We start from the raw sequence: 13,346 nt of genomic DNA, 5'->3' as shown, positions 1-13,346 counted from the left end.
CATGCTAGGGCCTATACTGATTTTGATGTCAAACTCTATAACATGCATTTGCACATTGTGAGTTGATCTATGAGGGATTTGAATATGAGCAGTATACAGGAATGTGTTTCATACAATAGTAATGTATACATGCCAATGATGAAATAATGGGTTCTTTAAGTGACACTATGGTCACACAATTTACTTTAGCCTGATCTAGGTAAAGAACCTGCTTTATTGAGCTAAAGGTATTGGGATGGCAATAGTGTCTATTTAATGAAAATTCTACATGTGGCCTGTGGCCTGTGTTACTCTGAGGCATGTTAGTAATGCACTATTCCACCTCAGATCATGAATTGCATTGTGTTATGTAGCAGTAATGTCAAGTATAATGTTAGAAGTTTTTGTTAGTACGCCAAATACTTCATTGTGTACATGAATGTGTGATAAAAATGAAGCCGTAAGCTACCGAAGTGGCTGACATCTAAAGGTAACTTACGGCTCAATTTTTAACGACTCAATGGAAGCGAGCCCTAAGGGAGTAAAGCAAATTTAACATTGAAACACAGATATTGACGGCAGATAAGAGCCATAGGCCCAGCAAGTCTGCCCGACCTTACCTAACAGTATAAACTTATCTAGTTCGTAGGATAGCCTTATGCTTGTCCCAGGCATAAGTTGTTATGTAGGATAGCCTTATGCTTGTCCCATGCATTTTTAAAGTCCCCCACAGTGTTTGTTGCTACTACCTCTTGAGGAAGTTTATTCCATAAATCAATCACTCTTTCTGTAAAGAAGTGCTTTCTCAAATTACTCCTGAATCTACTACCCTTTAGCTTGAGCTCATGACCCCTTGTTCTTGAATTTTCCATTTTATGTAAAATACTCACAGCCTCAGTTTTACTAAACCCTTTGTTTACTTGAAAGTTGTACTTGAAAGTTGCTATCATATCACCTCTTTCCCTTCTCTCCTCTAAGCTATACATATTTAGGTCATTGAGCCTATCCTGGTAAGTTTTATTTTTTAGACCATGTACCATTTTTGTAGCCTCCTTTGCACAGATTTAAGTTTGTTAATATCCTTCTGAAGATATGGCCTCCAGAACTGCACACAATACTCAAGATGAGGCCTAACTAATGATCTATAAAGTGGCATAAAAACCTTACTATTTCTGCTGCAAATACCTCTACCAATACATCCAAGCATTCTGCTAGCCTTACTCGTTGCAGTTCTACTTTCTTTACTAAAATTTAAATAATCTGAAATAATAATTCCCCAAGTCCTGTTCCACATCTGTAAGTCAGTAAAGTGTCATTGAGTCTGTAATTAATATTTAGATTTTTCTTTCTTAAATACATAATTTTACACATTGCTGTGTTAAACTTTAGATCTCAGTTATTTGCCCAATCCTCCAATTGTTGTATATCACTTCTCATTTTGTCTACCCCCCTTGAATTTGATAATAGTAAGTAAATTAGAAAGTTGTTAAAAATTGCATGCTTAACTGTCCCTTTAAAATAAACAAATAAAAGAGAATGAAAGAGGAAAATAAATGTTTGGTTTAAGATAAAACATAAAGAACCACAGCATATATATAAATATGTATTTCCTTCACAGATTAGCTACGGTGCAATGGCTACAAGTTTTATTGATCAGAAGCAATTTCCATTCCTCTATCGTATGGTCCCCAGCGAGCACAATCAGCAGATAGGAATCATCAGGTTACTGCAGCACTTTGGCTGGAATTGGGTTGGTATCTTGACCTCAAATGATGACAGCAGCATAAGAGGAAGCCAGGAACTGAGGGATTTGGCGATTACTAGCGGGATCTGTGTGGAGTTTATTAGGATATATACATTACATTACAAAGCTGATTTAGCCACAGTACAGTTTGTAGGTGCTGCAACTACAAATGTGCTGATAGTCTACAGCTACAATAATATATTTGACAATTTTATACAATTATATGCATCTCAGAATCAGCCCACTAAAGTCTGGATTATCTCAGCCTTTGTATCTTATTTGATGGATTTTATTCAAACTTCTGCCTTTTTCCCACTGGATGGCGCTTTAGTATTTTCCATAAACAAAGGGGAGATATCAGGACTGAAAGATTTTCTCTATAGTGCAAATATGTACAAATATCCTTATGATTATATCATAAAGTTACTTTGGATATATATTTTTCGGTGTTTGCCTTTTTATAAAGAAAATGATTTCATGATTTTAACCTGCTCAGAGAACAAATCACTGGAACAAACTCCTCAATATTTATATGATGTCATCAATTTCCGATTCACTTACAGAATTTACACTGCAGTATATGCCCTTGCGCATGCGCTGCATGGTCTGAGTCTTGAGCTTAATAATTGGGAGGTTATTTGGAAGAAACATATAAAGCCTTGGCAGGTATGAAAAAAGTTAATGACACAATACTTTTACATTGCAATCTATAACGCCGTTAATAACGTGATAGAAATAACAAATTTAGATGTACATGAGTGCATTTTAATTTAAAGGGCAATAATACCCAAATGTTTAAACACTTGAAAGTGATGCAGTATAGCTGTAAAAAGCTGACTAGAAAATATCACCTGAACATCTCTATGTAAAAAAGAAAGAGATTTTACATCACAATTTCCTCAGCTCATCAGAGTAAGTGCTGTGTAAATAGTTATAATTCATTTGCTGTCCAGCTGTAGGTAAAAAAAAATATTAAGAAATGAACAGCAACCAATCAGCATCAGCAGTGCTGAGGTAATTAACGCATTTACTGTTATCTCATGAGATTTCACTTAAAGGGCCATAATACCCAAATGATTAAACACTTGAAAGTGATGCAACATAGCTGTAAAAAGCTGACTAGAAAATATCACCTGAACATCTCTATGTAAAAAAGAAAGATATTTTACCTCAAAAGTTCCTCAGTAGCCACTTCCCATTGTAAAGGACTTCTAAGCAGCATATCAGTATGTCTGTCCCGGGACAGCTGAAAGGATGAGCCTTGTGCACTGTCATGTTATTTCCCTATTCAGTGTAACAATGAAATCTTATGAGAGTTAAGTAAAATCTTATGAGATCACAGTAAAAGAGTGCATGACTTCAGCACTGCTGATGCTGATTGGCTGCTGTTCATTTCTTCATTTTTTTGTTTACCTGCAGCTGGGAGCAGCTGAGTATAACTTTTTACACAGAACTTACTCTGCTGAGCTGAGGAGATTGTGAGGTAAAATATCTTCCTTTTTTACATAGAGATGCTCAGGTGATATTTTCCTGTCAGCTTTTTACAGTTATACTGCATCAGTTTCAAGTGATTTAGCATATGAGTATATGAGTCCCTTTAAGTAGAATTAATAAACTTCCAGTAGCAAAATTGTGCTAGTAAAAATGACTGTTTTCCAGCTGAATATGCACTGTTTTCCAGCTGAATATGCACATATGCTGTACGTGCCCTGTGCAGCAGTAGTCAAACAGCACACCTTACCATACAGTCACCAGTGACTTGTGTGACATCTTTACAGGCACAATCACCACCTGGGTGCTAAGCTTATTTGAGGGTTTTTAATTTTTTTTTTTTTACTTTTTCTTTTTTTCTTTCAGATCCCCAAGACTTATACCAAAGGTTACCTTTCCAACGGTAGGTCTTGGGGGTCTGTACCTGCTTAGATGCCTGAGATACAGACTTCTAAGCAGCATGACCCTTCTTCCTATACTTGTCATTGTATTTTCTTAATAAAGTTGCGCAGTGACATCACCACACAAAACATGCCCCCAGATCTCCCTCAAGGTGGGAGAGTGCTAGCGATGGCTCTGAGCCGTCATTAGCACCAGAGTGGGAAACTCTGTGATGGCTCAGAGCCGTCGTTAGCACTCAAAGTGTTAAGATGGCAACATGGCCAAAGCAGAAGTAAAACATGACAGCTTTTTACAGTATTGCTGCTGCTGCTGTTTAGGAGAAGGAGAACGATGATGATACTGATGACAATGATTAAGAGGATGACAATGATTAAAAGGATGATGATGATAACATTGATTAAGAGGATGATGATAGTGATGATGATGATGATAATGATAACAATGATTAGGAGGATGTTGATGATGTTGATGATGACAATGATTAAAAGGATGATGATGACAATGATTAAAGGGACAGTAAACGCCAGAATTTTTGTTGTTTAAAAAGATAGATAATCCCTTTATTACCCATTCCCCAGTTTTGAATAACCAACACAGTTATATTAATATACTTTTTACCTCTGTGATTAACTTGTATTTAAGCCACTGGAGACTGCCCCCTTATTTCAGTTCATTTGACAGACTTGCATTTTAGCCAATCGGTGCTCACTCCTCGGTAAATTCACGTTCGTGAGCTCAATGTTATCTATGTGAAACACATGAACTAATGCCCTCTAGTGGTGAAAAACTGTCAAAATGCTTTCAGATTAGAGGCGGCATTCAAGGTCTAAGAAATTAGCATATGAACCTCCTAGGTTTAGTTTTCAACTAAGATTACCATAAGAACAAAGCAAAATTGGTGATAAAAGTAAATTGTAAAGTTGTTAAAATTGAAATGCCCTATTTGAATCATGAAAGTTTTTTTTTGGACTTGACTGTCCCTTTAAGAGGATGATGATGATACTTTAACGAGCTGGCAGTTGATAGCCTGGTTGTCTCCATCATTTTGCTGAACCAGAAATATTTCATGGTAATATCCATATTTTTGTCGTGGCCATTGGGTAGTGTCATTGTGGGGGGCTCTGTAATAATCCTCAGAGTAACTTATACAGTTTGCTTTTCGAGGTACGTTGGGACTGGGGATGTACCAGGGACCCATGGTACTAGGTTTTGAGTGGAGCAGGGGACAATTCCATTTGATATGCTCAGGCTGGTGGCATTGGTTGAGAGGTCTAGTGCTGTGGTATTCCTGGGTACAAGGGAGTGACCCATTTTGGGGTTGCCAGACATCCACAAATGTATGCGCTAACAGCACAGCCTCCTACAGAGTTACTAGTCCTGATCCCTGCAAACCCAGTATTTTACTTCCACAGCAATGAGCTGAAAAAGTTGTTCCAATAAAATGTGTTGCAGTGCCTCCTCAAATATGGTCATCTTTCACCCCTGTAACCAGCTCAGGGCTGCTCTGTCCATCCTGTTTGCCCATTCTGTGTGGGGATCTTTAGCCAACAGCATTGTCAGTATGTATCCAGGGAAATGGCATACTAGGCCAGGAGGAGTTTCTTTACCTCCCGGTAGTCTCTGTTGTGATACTTTGGTATGGCCCGCTGGTTAATTTGGCTCAAAAGGAAAGGAGCACCATCCAGGAGTAAAACATTCAAATTTTATTAATACTAATTCAAAATTAAGTAAAAACCTGGAAGCTCAGGCTGGTGATACAGGGGATCAGCAAAAGTAGTGCAGTTGACGCATTTAGGCAGTTGCCGTATTCGAAGCTGATAACAAAATGTAAAAATGGACAGCCATTTAAAACCAAAAGCCTCCTCCTATTGGACATTCAATTAAATACTTAATTAACATCATATGCACTTGTGTAAGTAACGCATTACGGCGGCAGTACAAAGAGCACACAGACAGTTAATCACATAGAAATGAACAATGTCACAAACTGTAGCAACATGATTATACACATTACACATGAATGCAAATAAGTGTTGTAATCCTTACAAACATAACTTTTAGAAAAGTTACACAAATTGCCTAGATATTCTAATTATCAACATAAGGTAAATGGTATTTTTAATTCATAGCACACTCATGTCTTGTTATGGAACATGTATACTCAATGGCGGTCATTAGGGACAATGATCCCAAACATCAACAAATCTAAATTGTTAAATCATTATAAGAACAAATAGGGTAATTAACCCTATGGAATCATTATCCCCATGGTGAGCATTAACCAGGGGCATAAACCTTCCAAACTTGTGTAGTAAACACTGAGATTGGCTGATAAACTGGGCACAACCCAGTTGGTATTTTGTATAACCAAAGAAAGCACATAAATACAACAGTGTGCCCAAAGATATGCTGTAGAGCAGTTGCCTTGATACCCTATTGCAGTTAGTGTGATACTAGTTTAAGGTCCACTACACTTTACCTAACCTAGGTTTAACAGAGGCCCTAGTGTGAGAAGACAGTAAGACCACCTAATAACAGTTGTGTTGTCTAAGTAATATCTACAGTAGGGCCACATTTTAATCCCTAAAAACAGGCTCAAGACAAGAAAGAGAGAGAAAGAAATTATCAGATAGGGACCTTTTATTGCCAAAAATGTATCAGGTCATAGTCAGAGTTGAGACCTTTGGGATATCTGGTTTGTAATTTGAAAATCCAAAAAAACATTATTTTCCCTAATAGTCTCTCCCTAACCCCCCCCCCCAGGGGGAGTGGTAACCTTTTCAATACAGGTCCACCTAAATGTGGCAGCACTATTAGCATGTATTTGTGCAAAATGTTGAACAAACGGAGTACTGGCCAATCCTGATTTAATACTGGACAAATGCTCTCTAACCCTGGATCTTACTTCACGGGTTGTGAGTCCCACGTACTGTTTGTCACAATTGACACAGGTGATTAGATAAACAAAGGTGGACCTGCAATTAAGGCAGGAATGTTTTTGGAAGCTATGTCCTGTGGCTGAGGATTTAAACCATTCCCCTGTCTCTACTCTTTTGCAGGCCACACAAGTACTGTTATGGCATTTGTAAATGCCAAACATAGTCAACCAAGAAGACACATTTCTCACCTTCTCTGGAGGTTTGGTGGGGGCCAGTATATTTCCCAAAGTTTTGCCTCTTTTATAGGCAAATTTACAGATTGGCTAAACCATCGTCTGCCTTCAGTAGCGGGAAATGCCTTTTAATGATATCACAGATACTGTGATATTGTTCAGAATAGTCCGTAATAAATAAGACATTCTCCTCTCCTGAGTTCAGAGCAATACCAATGGGTTTCTTTTTACCCAGTAGTTCGGATCTCTTACAATTTTTAACCGAATTAACAGCCTTATTGATAACACGGTCATTGTACCCTCTCTCTTGGCAAGCAAAAGGGTATTGCCTGATATTGGCTTCCTATAAACATTGGTAGAAACAAGTTTGCCATTAGTTCCTGATAGTGTTATGTCCAAACAGTGTTAATATTGACGGCAAATTTCAATTTAGTCTTAATTTTAGTCTTTTGATTAAAATGACATTTTAGTTTTAGTCGTATTTTAGTCATCTGAATTGTTTTAGTTTTAGTCTAGTTTTAGTCGACTGAATTTCCAGTAGATTTTAGTCAACTAAATCCCAGTTGATTTTAGTCAACTAAAATCTAAGGGGTTTAGTTAAAGTGTAATGCGTTATTTAAGCATTTCTCTATCATTTGCAAACTGATTACATACTCCAGGAGTAAACATAATACCTGTTAATATTTATGGTATTAAGGTTTGAACATGCAATATAGACACAGATTTAGCCGTTGTGATATGTAACATCTTTATTAAACTTACAATTAAATAAAACCAAGTTTCATAAAAAAACAGAAGTGCAACTTTAAAATATAAAAAAAAAAAACCCTGTAAACTGTATTGGCTAAATTGAACATATTACCCAATATAAAACCTTTAACAGTTCTCTGTTAATAATTAAAACAAGTATCAAGTAACTCAACACAACAAAAAGTTTCTGCAGATAGCACAGGCACAGCATAACTTAAACCCATACTTGTGGGTTATGCTTATTTCTATAGGAAGAATCAATTGATTGTTAACAGATTCGAAAAAATTTCGGCAACGATATTAGCACTGCTCTAGAAGTTCCAAACTCATTATATACTCCTGGAGTAAAGGTTTATTAACCTGTTTTTATTTATGGTATTAAGGTTTGAACATGCAATACAGATTTAACAGATTTAACTGTAGTGGTATATAACATGTCTTTATTTATCTTAAAATTTAATAAAATTAAGTTTCGTAAATTTTACAAAAGAGCAGTAATTAGATATGGATTGATTATAACAACTTGCATAAAATGTTTTTGTCAGCAAATTTTGATTTAGTTTTAGTCCAAGGGGGGTAGTTATCAAGCCGTCTACTTTTCTGGCTTCGCCGGCCCAATACGTCCGCCTAAGCTCGCCTACCTTCGCCGCCGCGGACCTTGAATACGTTCGCCTAAGTTATCAAATAAAGCTGTCAAAAAGCCGCGGGGCGATGAGCAGCGGACTGTGACAGTTATCGCTCATCCGATCTCGCTGCCCTTCGGCTTTTTCCCAGCTTTATTGCTAGCCTGTCACTAAGCACTCACACTAAACTACACTGTTCTACCCCCTATACCGGCGCCCCCGGAGGCCCCCGCAACTCAATAAAGTTACTAACCCCATAAACCGCCGCTCCTAGACCCCGCCGCAAGTCTTATAAATGTATTAACCCCTAAACCGCCGCTCCTAGACTCCGCCGCAAGTCTTATAAATGTATTAACCCCTAAACCGCCGCTCCTAGACCCTGCCGCAAGTCTTATAAATGTATTAACCCCTAAACCGCAGCTCCCGGACACCGCTGCCACCTACATTATACCTAGTAACCCCTATCCTGCCCCCCCTATACCGTCGCCCTCTATTATAAAATTATTAACCCCTATCCTGCTGATCCCGCACCTCTCGCAACTAAATAAATAGTTTAACCCCTAAACCGCCGCTCCATGAACCCGCCGCAACCTATAATAAATTTATTAACCCCTATCCTGCCCCCCACTACGCCGCCGCCACTGTAATAAAATGATTAACCCCTAAACCTAAGTCTAACCCTAACCATAACGCCCCCCTAACTTAAATATTAATTAAATACATCTAAATAAATTAACTCTTATTAACTAAATGAATCCTATTTAAAACTAAATACTTACTTATAAAATAAACCCTAATATAGCTACAATATAAATAATAATTATATTCTAGCTATCTTAGGATTTATTTTTATTTTACAGGTACCTTTCAATTTATTTTAACCATGTACAATAACTATTAAATAGTTATTAACTATTTAATAGCTTACCTAGTTAAAATAAACTGAAATTAACCTGTAAAATAAAAACTAACCTAAGTTACAATTACACCTAACACTACACTATACTTTAATAAATTATTCCTATTTAAAACTAAATACTTACCTGTAAAATAAACCCTAAGATAGCTACAATATAAATAATAATTATATTCTAGCTATCTTAGGATTTATATTTATTTTACAGGTAACTTTGTATTTATTTTAGCTAGTTAGAATAGTTATTAAATAGTTATTAACTATTTAATAACTACCTAGCTAAAAGAAATACAAAATTACCTGTAAAATAAATCCTAATTTAAGTTACAATTAAACCTAATACTACACTATCATTAAATTAATTAAATAAACTACCTAAAAATAACTACAATGAAATACAATTACATAAACTAACTAAAGTACAAAAAATAAAAAAAGCTAAGTTACAAAAAATAAAAAATTAAGTTACAAACATGTTAAAAATATTACAACAATTTTAAGCTACTTACACCTAATCTAAGCCCCCTAATAAAATAACAAACCCCCCAAAATAAAAAAAATCCCTACCCTATTCTAAATTACATAAATTTCAAAGCTCTTTTACCTTACCAGCCCTTAAAAGGGCCATTTGTGGGGGCATGCCCCAAAAAGTTCAGCTCTTTTGCCTGTAAAAGAAAAATACAACCCCCCCCCCAACATTAAAACCCACCACCCACATACCCCTAATCTAACCCAAACCCCCCTTACAAAAACCTAACACTAATCCCCTGAAGATCATCCTACCTTGAGTCGTCTTCACTCAGCCGAGCCACCGATGGAACTGAAGAGGACATCCGGAGCGGAAGAAGTTAATCCTCCAAGCGGCGCTGAAGAAATCTTCCATCCGATGAAGTCATCATCCAGGCGGCGCTGAAGAAGTCTTCGATCCGGCCGATGTCATCTTCAAAGAGGCGCTGAAGAGGTCTTCTATCCGGGCGAAGTCATCTTCCAAGCCGGGTCTTGAATCTTCCTTCCGCCGACGCGGAACCACCTTCTTCACCGACGGACTACGACGAATGACGGCTCCTTTAAGGGACGTCATCCAAGATGGCGTCCCCTCAATTCCGATTGGCTGATAGGATTCTATCAGCCAATCGGAATTAAGGTAGGAAAATCTGATTGGCTGATGGAATCAGCCAATCAGATTCAAGTTCAATCCGATTGGCTGATCCAATCAGCCAATCAGATTGAGCTCGCATTCTATTGGCTGATCGGAACAGCCAATAGAATGCGAGCTCAATCTGATTGGCTGATTCCATCAGCCAATCAGATTTTTCCTACCTTAATTCCGATTGGCTGATAGAATCCTATCAGCCAATCGGAATTGAGGGGACGCCATCTTGGATGACATCCCTTAAAGGAGCCGTCATTCGTCGTAGTCCGTCGGTGAAGAAGGTGGTTCCGCGTCGGCGGAAGGAAGATTCAAGACCCGGCTTGGAAGATGACTTCGCCCGGATAGAAGACCTCTTCAGCGCCTCTTTGAAGATGCCATCGGCCGGATCGAAGACTTCTTCAGCGCCGCCTGGATGATGACTTCATCGGATGGAAGATTTCTTCAGCGCCGCTTGGAGGATTAACTTCTTCCGCTCCGGATGTCCTCTTCAGTTCCATCGGTGGCTCGGCTGAGTGAAGACGACTCAAGGTAGGATGATCTTCAGGGGATTAGTGTTAGGTTTTTGTAAGGGGGGTTTGGGTTAGATTAGGGGTATGTGGGTGGTGGGTTTTAATGTTGGGGGGGGGTTGTATTTTTCTTTTATAGGCAAAAGAGCTGAACTTTTTGGGGCATGCCCCCACAAATGGCCCTTTTAAGGGCTGGTAAGGTAAAAGAGCTTTGAAATTTATGTAATTTAGAATAGGGTAGGGATTTTTTTTATTTTGGGGGGGGTTTGTTATTTTATTAGGGGGCTTAGATTAGGTGTAAGTAGCTTAAAATTGTTGTAATATTTTTAACATGTTTGTAACTTAATTTTTTATTTTTTGTAACTTAGCTTTTTTTATTTTTTGTACTTTAGTTAGTTTATGTAATTGTATTTCATTGTAGTTATTTGTAGGTAGTTTATTTAATTAATTTAATGATAGTGTAGTATTAGGTTTAATTGTAACTTAAGTTAGGATTTATTTTACAGGTAATTTTGTATTTCTTTTAGCTAGGTAGTTATTAAATAGTTAATAACTATTTAATAACTATTCTAACTAGCTAAAATAAATACAAAGTTACCTGTAAACTAAATATAAATCCTAAGATAGCTATAATATAAGTATTAATTACATTGTAGCTATCTTAGGGTTTATTTTACAGGTAAGTATTTATTTTTAAATAGGAATAATTTATTAAAGTATAGTGTAGTGTTAGGTGTAATTGTAACTTAGGTTAGTTTTTATTTTACAGGTTAATTTCAGTTTATTTTAGCTAGGTAAGCTATTAAATAGTTAATAACTATTTAATAGTTATTGTACATGGTTAAAATAAATTGAAAGATACCTGTAAAATAAAAATAAATCCTAAGATAGCTAGAATATAATTATTATTTATATTGTAGCTATATTAGGGTTTATTTTAAAGGTAAGTATTTAGTTTTAAATAGGATTCATTTAGTTAATAAGAGTTAATTTATTTAGATGTATTTAATTAATATTTAAGTTAGGGGGCGTTAGGGTTAGGGTTAGACTTAGGTTTAGGGGTTAATAATTTTATTACAGTGGCGGCGGCGTAGTGGGGGGCAGGATAGGGGTTAATAAATTTATTATAGGTGGCGACGGTGTAGGGGGGGCAGATTAGGGGTTAATACATTTAATATAGGTTGCGGCGGGTTCAGGGAGCGGCGGTTTAGGGGTTAATACATTTATTATAGTTGCGGTGGGCTCCGGGAGCGGCGGTTTAGGGGTTAATATGTATAGAGTAGCTTGCGGTGGGCTCCGGGAGCGGCGGTTTAGGGGGTAATAACTTTATTTAGTTGCGGCGGTGTAGGGGGGGTCAGATTAGTGGTGTTTAGACTCGGGGTACATGTTAGGGTGTTAGGTGTAGACAGCTCCCATAGAAATCAATGGGATGTCTGTCAGCAGCGAACTTGTACTTTCGCTATGGTCAGACTCCCATTGATTTCTATGGGATCCGCCGCCTCCAGGGGTGGCGGATTGAAAACCAGGTACGCTGGGCCGTAAAAGTGCCGAGCGTACCTGCTAGTTTTTTGATAGCTAGCAAAAGTAGTGAGAATGTGCCGCACTTGTGTGCGGAACATCTGGAGTGACGTAAGAATCGATCTGTGTCGGACTGAGTCCGGCGGATCGAAGCTTACGTCACAAAATTCTACTTTTGCCGGTCTCAAGCCTTTGATAACTAAGGCGAATCAGCCTCGCCACAAATACGCTGCGGAATTCCAGCGTATTTGAGGTTGACGGCTTGATAACTACCCCCCCCAAAGTCTTTTGACTAAAATTTTATTTTAATTTTAGTCGTATTTTAGTCATCAGAATTTCTTTAGTTTTATAGTAATTTTAGTCTAGTTTTAGTCGACAAAAGTAACACTGTGTCCAAATAGTGGATACTATGTGGATCCCATTCCTGGGTAAAACTGATCCCCAATTCATTCACATTCAAATATTGGACAAAGGAGTGTAGATCCTCCTGGTTACCTTTCCAAATGAACAGGAGATCATCAATAAATCTCCTGTATATAACCACCTTTGAGTTGAAGGAGTTTGCATCTCCATAAATGTGGACCTGCACCCACCACCCCATAAAGAGGTTGGCGTATGAGGGGGCAAATTTCGCCCCCATAGCAGTGCCACAAATCTGGAGATAGAAAAGACCCTCAAACTCAAAGTAGTTATGACGTAAAAGAAAGTCAGTAACTCTCCCAACGTATTCACAAAGTTCAGCATTTTCCCCATGGTATTTCTCCAGGTAGTTAACTATCGCCAATAGACCCTTCTCATGAGGAATGGAGGAGTAAAGTGCCCTGACATCGACTGTCAGCCATTTGTACTCTTTATCCCATACTATTTGGGATACCAAATTCAAAACATAAGTTGAATCTTGTGCATAGCTCCATAAATTAACCACCATAGGCTGTAAAATATGATCCAGCCATTCAGACAGATGTTCGAGTAAAGACCCTATGCCGCTAACAATGGGTCTGCCAACAACTTTTTCTAAAGACTTGTGCACTTTGGGTAGGTGGTTAAAGGCTGGTGTAACAGGATTGGACACTAGGAGGTATTCACTGGTGTCTTTGTCTATAAGACTTTTATACAGACCGTCGTCAACTAGATATCTCAATTTAGTTTTAA

This window comes from Bombina bombina, chromosome 3 (assembly GCF_027579735.1).
Source record: "Bombina bombina isolate aBomBom1 chromosome 3, aBomBom1.pri, whole genome shotgun sequence".
NCBI classification, from domain to species: domain Eukaryota; kingdom Metazoa; phylum Chordata; class Amphibia; order Anura; family Bombinatoridae; genus Bombina; species Bombina bombina.
Note: the sequence above shows the minus strand (reverse complement) of the source record.